Raw genomic sequence first — 8074 nt, 5'->3', positions numbered from 1 at the left:
AGGAACTAGGATCAGAGCCTTCATTAGAAGCTACTTGAGCATGTCAAGTGCCTCCTAGGCCTCAGACATCCATTTGAAGTGGTTGGCCTTCTTTAGAAGTTGATAAAGGGGGAGACCTCATTCGCTGAGGCATGAGATGAAGCGGCTAAGTGCGGCAAGGCACCCTATAACTCGTTGTACCTCCTTCATGTTCTGAATCAGGCCCATCCTTGTAGTGGCTGAGATCTTCTTTGGGTTGGCTTCGATGCCATGCTCGGAGATGATGAAACCAAACAGCATGCCCCTCGGGACCCCAAAAATGCACTTCTTGGGGTTGAGTTTGATGCTGTTTGCTCAGAGTTTTGCAAAGGTCTGCTCAAGATCGGCTACGAGGTGGTTAGCCTATTTGGACTTGACCACGATGTCATCAACGTAGGCCTCAACAGTTCGCCTGATGAGGTCCCCAAACCACTTGAGCATACAACGCTGGTATGTAGCCCAACGTTCTTCAGACCGAACGACATTGTGACATAGCAGAACGATCCGAAGAGGGTGATGAAAGATGTCACGAGCTGGTCGGACTCTTTCATTATGATTTGATGGTACCCGGAGTACGCATCGAGGAAGCAGAGGGTTTCGCACCTTGAGGTAGAGTCGACTATTTGGTCTATGCACGACAAAGGAAACATATCCTTTGGGCATGCCTTATTGAGACCCATGTAGTCAACACACATCCTCCATTTCCCACTTTTCTTTCATACAAGAACGGGATTGGCCAACCACTCTGGGTGGTACACTTCCTTGATGAATCCGGCCACCAAAAGCTTTGCGATCTTCTCACCTATGGTCCTGTGTTTCCTCTCATCGAAGCAACGCAGGCGCTGTTTCATCAGCTTGGAGCTTGGGCGGATTTTCAAGGTGTGCTCGGCGACTTTCCTCGGAATGCCTGGCATGTCTGAGGGTTTCCACACAAAGATGTCTTTGTTGGCGTGGAGGAAGTCAACGAGCACACTTTCCTATTTAGAGAAAAGTGTGGTGCCAATGCACACCACCTTGCCTTCGGTGCTGCTGGGATGTATGAGGACCTCTTTGGAGCCCTTCGCTGGCTCGAAAGACCCAGTCGACTTCTTGTGGTCGGGCACTTCTTCGGTGACCCCTTTCCTGATGGCCGCGAGCTCTTCGGAGGCGATGATTGCCATGGCATGATCGCAGCACTCGACCTCACACTCGTAGGTGCGCTGGAAGGAGGTGCCGATGGTGATGACCCCATCGGGGCCTAGCATCTTAAGCTTGAGGTAGGTGTAGTTGTGAACGGCCATGAACTTCACATAGAATGGTCGTCCTAGGATGGTGTGGTAAGTTCTATGGAACTCGACCACTTTGAAGGTGAGGGGCTCCATCCTATAGTTGGACGGACCCCCGAAGGTGATGGGCAGATCGATCTGCCCAAGCAGCATGGCCTGCTTTCTAAGCACAATGCCATGGAAAGGGGCTTCGGTTGGCCGGATGCACGCTCGATCGACGCCCATAGCGTCAAGCGTCTCGGCGTACATGATGTTGAGGCCACTGCCTCCATCCATTAGTACCTTGGTGAGCCATTTTGGGCCAACGATTGGGTCGACGATGAGTGGGTATCTCTCTGGCTATAGGATGCTCTCTAGGTGGTCGGTCCGATTGAAGGTTATAGCAGACTCTGACCACCGAAGGAAGGTAGGTGTGGCCGGTTTGGTCGTATAGACCTCGCCACGCATGACCTTTTGACGGCGCTTGGAGTCATAGGCCGTCGATCCTCCAAAGATCATGAGGCAGCCATTCGACATTGGGAAGCCGCCGTCCTTCCCCTCGGCGTCGTCTACGGTAGGGTCGGGGTCCTTCCCGTGCTCCCCTTTGTTGGAGCCTTCGGACAAGAACCGCTTCATGAGGCTTCAGTCCTTGTACAGATGCTTGACAGGGAAGACATGGTTCGGGCATGGTCCCTCAAGTAGTTTTTCAAAGTGGTTTGAAGTGCCCTCTGTGGGCTTCCAACCACCCCTGTGGTCAACAGCGGCCACGAGCGAGCCCTCATGTTGTTGTTTGTTCTTTTTGGCAGGACGATTGGAGGCACCTTCGCCGGTGTCCTCGTCCCACCTCGCCTTGCCCTTGAGGTGGTTGAAGATTGGTCTGACCGCTTCTTCACCTGAGGTGTGGCTAGTGGCAATGTTGAGGAGTTCCTTGGTGGTTAGCGGCCCCTTGCGTCCTAGCTTGTGAACCAAAGACTCACAGGTGGTCCCAGATAGGAAAGCTCCTATAATGTCAGAGTTGGTGATGTTAGGTAGCTCATTGCATTATCGGGAGAAGCACCAGATGTATCCTCTGAGGGTATCTCTAGCATTCTGTCGGTAGTCCCAGGGCGCTTGTATGTGCCCTAGAAGTTTCCCATGAAGATCTCCTTTAGGTCCGCCCAACTTTAGATTCTATCGGATGGGAGGTGTTCCAACCATGTTCTTGCCGAATCGGCCAAAAACATTGGAAGGTTGCGGATAATGAAGTCATTATTATCTGCACCACTGGCTTGGAAGGCAAGATGATAGTCCTCGAGCCATAGCCTGGGGTTTGTTTCCCTTGAGTACTTTGGGATATTGGTTGGTGGTCGGTACCTTGGTGGGAAGGCAGCGTTGAGAATGTGTTGGCTGAAGGCCTGAGGCCTCGATAGGCCAGGGCTCGGACTTCGGTCCTCGCCGCTGTCATAGCGTCCACCATGATGAGGGTGATAGCGGTGGCTAGCTCCCTCTCTTGGGTCATCATAGGCACGTCTAAGGGCGTCGAGGGTGTTGCATGCATCACAGTTGTGGCCGAGACGCTGACGCACTGGGACCACGGTGTGTTGCCTACTTCCTTGTGGCTCCTGTTGGACCGATGTGTCCCTGCCAGGGCGCTCCAAGGGCATGCGCTGGCTAGTGTCGAGCTCATGTCGCTGAGATAATGAGCTCTCAGCCTGCTGCGCCGCCGCATGCTCGAGCAGTGTGTGAATTTCGTGGTGGGCCTGACGATCCTCAGGTGTCGTGGCCTCTGGAAGACCATAGAGCAAGGCCACCATAGTGGCGATGTTTGGGCTCGCTCGGGCAGAGCAAGGGAAGGCTTCTTCATCGGTGATGATCCTCTAGTTTATGTCATGGGCCATGGCGCGTGTGCGCCCACCGTCTCCGTGGCGCTCGATCTCCAGATCGAGCTCCGTGCGTCCCTGCTCGAGCTAGAGTCGCGCTTCCTTGATCTCTCGGTGTCGTCGAGGTCATTCACTGGGGTAGCCTCCTCCTCATGGATGCCTTCAATGTGTCCCTCGGGGGTACCTGTCATGAAGCATTCGCGAGAGGGGTGATGGCTTCCCCTACTAGAGTCAGAGCCAGAGGGTGACTCTGGCTTCTCTGCGAGGAGGTCATGGAAAGACTCCACGACATGTTCGTTCACCCCCATGAACTCGTTGTTCGTGGGGGATAGGATCATGCGCTGTGCCACAAGGTGGCCAACGGTCTATGCGGCGTTGCAGAGACCGAACGGGAGCACTGTCGGGGCACTCTGGATGAGGTATTCTGGGGAGAACAGCTCCCTCCCGAAAGCTGTGCCATGACATTGGCTAACGAGAAGGTGAGGTGGTGTAGGTTCTCCTGGGATGGTTGGGGTCCCAGGAAAACACTGAGCTGACGCTCCAACCTTCTGTAGTCGAAGTCGAGGAGCTGGCCACTTCCGGTGGCGTGGGCCTCCGGCGCATGCAGCCATAGGTTCTCGAGCATCTCGATGATCGTGTCAAGGCTGGTGGAGTGGAAGGTGTGGTAGAACCACCCGAAATAACACACTTACGGAGTTGCTCGTCTTCCACCAGACACTAAGTACCCCGAAAGCAAGCTATAGAAGGCGGTATCTATCGGGCACACCCTAATTGAGAGCCCGAAAGATCCACATTTTCCCAAGGATCCAATAATGAGAACGAGTTACAATACTTGTCCATTTCATACATCAAAGTTTCTTAAAAATACATTATTACAATACCAAATGTCAGAGTGCGGAATGATAAACAGTGGAATTTAAAATAAACATCTAGCGATAAGAATGAGGATCCGTCTGAGCCCACCAGAAAAATCCTCCTCACAAAGGTACTTCTCATGCATCACCTGCAACAGGGGTAAATAAACCCTGAGTGCACAATGTACTCGTAAGACTTATCCAAATAGTGGGAATAATTTCCCGACTCCAAGGGATATGAGAAGCTTTATGGTTTGCTGGTTTATTTTGGTAGAAAGCAATACTAATAGTGAGTCCTTATTTATGTTATTATTATCAGCCATATTAAGTTATCATCTAGCCAGTCTATTTAAGCACCTGTTCTACTTTCAAGCAAGAGTTGAGCAATCAGTTCCATTTCTTCTCCTTTCAACTTTTAGTTCTTACTACGGTGCTAAACCGCAGACAAGCCATACCGGATTTTCCGACGATTCATGAATCAATGTGCCCAGCTGGGTGCCCCGAAACACACGCCCCACTTGTACCCTAGGCATATGCAGGACTAACCTATCACCCTCCTATCTTGGGTGTCTAGGTCCCCATCCAAACTTGGACTCCAAGCCCCCACTTCTGAGTCCCGGACTCAGTGCGGTGCAAGGACCTCCACCATCCCCGCCTTCAATCAATCGGTCCAGAAAGAGTTGGATCCACGACAAGAGAGCAACAAGCCTTCCCTATGCCCATACCCAAGTATGTGCTTGGGACAATAGATTTGTGACTTGCCTAGAGCCATATGCAACGACCGGTCCTTAATCGACACATACAGGGAAAAAGTGTAACCGAGCAATGCCCTGTTGGCCGCAGGACACAACCCTTTACACCCACCAGTACCCAAACTCTATCCCTACCCGGTCACCATTTTCCTTTCCACCATTTTATCATGAGTGACCATATTTATCACCTATTTGTGAGTAACAGCAGGTTACTCACTCTACCGATATCCTGAGCATAGCAGCTACTCGACCTGTACTAGTAGGACTCATAGGTAGATATATTTATTCATGTAGTTTCCATAAAATGCCTGTAACGTAAATGCACATCATAGATATATATTCAGTGATCAATTAAAATAGGGGTTATGCACCGGGGCTTGCCTTGGGCAGGCGACGAGTCAGTAAGGTCAGCACCAAATGGCTCCGGGGCTCCCTCCTACATGAGGATCTCCTCCTCATACTCCTCAATCACCTCGTCATACTCTTGTTCGTCGACGGGCACGAATTCTACCAGCTCGTGATCTACATGCATGAAATGATGATGCAATGCTTAGTAATATAGCAATAGCAACTCTTAAAATAAAAGTACCTCTGTATAACTACCGCTAGTGCTACCGACCATGGTACTAAGCTATCTATTGTTACCGATAACAAGTTGGGAGCATGGCATACTTTATTATAGCAACTATAGGTATTCTTACTCCAATTGCTGATTTACGTTATATATGATAGAGCAAGGGTAGTAGCTACTCTATTTATCATCTTACTCTAGGGCTACAAAAATTTATAGCAAGTACCTACTAACCTAGTGAGCCTACTATCAAATTTTCATATCTATAGCTATCACCAATTTTCCACAAATATTCCTACAAATATTAATCTACATAATTCTAAGCTCTTTAGTTTGAATTTATGAACCTACCATCGTCATAGATAACTGTAATCTAACTATACTAACAAGTAGATGATAATTTTGTGAATCTAACAAAATTGGTTTCACTATTTTTGGACAACTACACAATTTACTACAATTTATCAAAGTTCAGCTAGAAATTATATTGAATAAACGTTGATAATTCGCTGGAGAATTGAAAAAGGAAATCTATCATGCGGCCCAACTCTCCGGCTCAGCCCAACTCGTTGCGACGGTATGGCCCACGTGGCGCAGCCTAGCCCAGAGCGTGGATGGCCTACGGCGGGGAGGACCCGCGCACATCGGTGAATATGCGAAAACAACCCCGGTTGTTTGCTAAATGACTCCACCATCCCTCCTACTATTCTACTCTTGCACTGACGCTCGCATTTCTCCCCCTGCCTCATCTCAAATTTACATGCTGACACCCTTGGCCGGATTTAACAGAGTCATGGCCTCACCGGCCAAACACCGGCGAGCACCGACCTCTTCGGCACACACCAGCATTCCCATGAGCATCTACGTACCATGCGTGACCGATTGAGGTAACAATTGCACAGAACGGCGCACCACGTAGGCGTGGCCACGTGTCGCGGCGAGGTCTGGCCGTGGTAGCACAACGATGGCGAAACCATCTACCCTAATGCCTCTACTACTACTCAGTGACCAATAGCAGTCGAAAAGTAACTACCTTGAAGCCCTAATTGAATGGCTGCTGTGCCCAACTAAACTGGCCACCGGAGCGGCATCAAAACCTGATCACCAACGGCCGCCCCCACACTCTGGTGAGCCTCGGCTCTAATTGAGTCAACCAGCTACCATAGGAGTAAGAGGACCTCACCAGTGGTGTGATGGGCGGACTAGGCGAAGGCACGAGGCTCAGCAAGATGGTGTCGATACGGGACCCACAGGATACCCCACAAAGGAGAGAGAAGATCTAGTCTAACTAGGATTCTTCCCTTGTAATCCTAGTAGTAGTACTATTCAGTAATCCTACTAGTAACTCTCATTATAAACCAACTAGGACTCTGGCCTCCTGACTATATAAAGGAGGGCAGGGCTCCTGGACGAAGAGGATGACAATTGTACAACACAACATATCACAATCAATCCAACGCAAAGGCTAACGCCGAGTGGACGTAGGGTTATTACTCGATCTACGATCGAGGGCCTGAACCAGGATAAATCAACTGTCTCTTGCGTTTACCGTCGAGTTCTGCATACGCTGAAACCCGAACAAACTGCCCCGGGTACCCCCGTGGTAGGCTATCGGTGGTGAAACATCGACAGCTAGCGCGCTAGGTAGGGGCCTTCGGCGACTTTGCATCCGAGAGCTCGATGGACCTCGATAACATGATCTTCCCGACAGGATCAACTTTCATCTTTGGCTCATGGATCTGCGAAGCGGACAACTACGGCAGGCTTCAAAGCCATCTCCTCAAAGATCCGGATCATCATGAAGAATTTCCTATTTCGACAACTACGACGGATCAGCTCACCAGAAGATTCACGCAGCTCATAATATCCGATTCAAATAAGATTTCACGGCTACGTGCGTCCGACTCGAATTCAAGCTCCGTGTCCAAGGTGAAGTCTAACTCAAGTGCTTTCAAGAAACCGAGTTCTTTTTTGGCAGGACTCCAGAGCACAACCCAAAACAACTCGGATTACCCTCAGAGTTCTTTCAAAAAGTCAAGTTCTTTTCCATTTGGGCTCGACAACACGGCAAAATCCTATCAGGGACAGTTCGAAAGGTCTTTCAATCCAATGCTTGGGATACCACTGACAGGAGCCCAGGAGGGTCTCGTGCTAACGATAACATCGCAAGACTATATCATCCACTGGCCAGGTTCTGTTCCTGAAGATAGCGGAACCCAACTAGTCGGCACAACAACAACAGCTATTCTACCTTACCAAGAAGGAGACTCGATCTACGACATCGAGGCGTCTACTGAAGTCATCAGCAACTCCAACAGTATGAAAACTAACATCAATAACAGAACAGCTCACGCATGGGAAGTGCTCATGGTTCGACGTCCTCGGTCACCATTAAACCCCCCAAAAGCACCCGATGTCAGGTCATCAGATGAATCAGAATCCAACATATCACCCTTTGCCTAGGGCTACGATGGAGAAACTGAGAGTCAGAGACAAGCTAGAGAAAGGAAAAACAAGTTGAAGCAAGGGCGCCAACACCGTGCTAGGCAGCGCAGAGAAGCCTAGATCAGATACGAGTCAGATTTGGCTGAATACGATAAAAGAAAATCACAACAAGAAGCCGAAGAAAGACGCACAGTGAATACGCCTTACGATAAGATTCGAGAAGCATTAGAAGAACTCAGGGCAACTTCACATCACGGAGATAAGTATGAACAGCTCCAGGACTTGCTCCGGTCGACAATCCCAAGAACGCATGAAGAGAGAGCCCGATCGA

The sequence above is a fragment of the Miscanthus floridulus genome, chromosome 3 (assembly GCF_019320115.1).
Source record: "Miscanthus floridulus cultivar M001 chromosome 3, ASM1932011v1, whole genome shotgun sequence".
NCBI lineage: Eukaryota > Viridiplantae > Streptophyta > Magnoliopsida > Poales > Poaceae > Miscanthus > Miscanthus floridulus.
The sequence above is the reverse complement of the archived record's forward strand: the minus strand, read 5'-3'. Positions refer to the sequence as shown.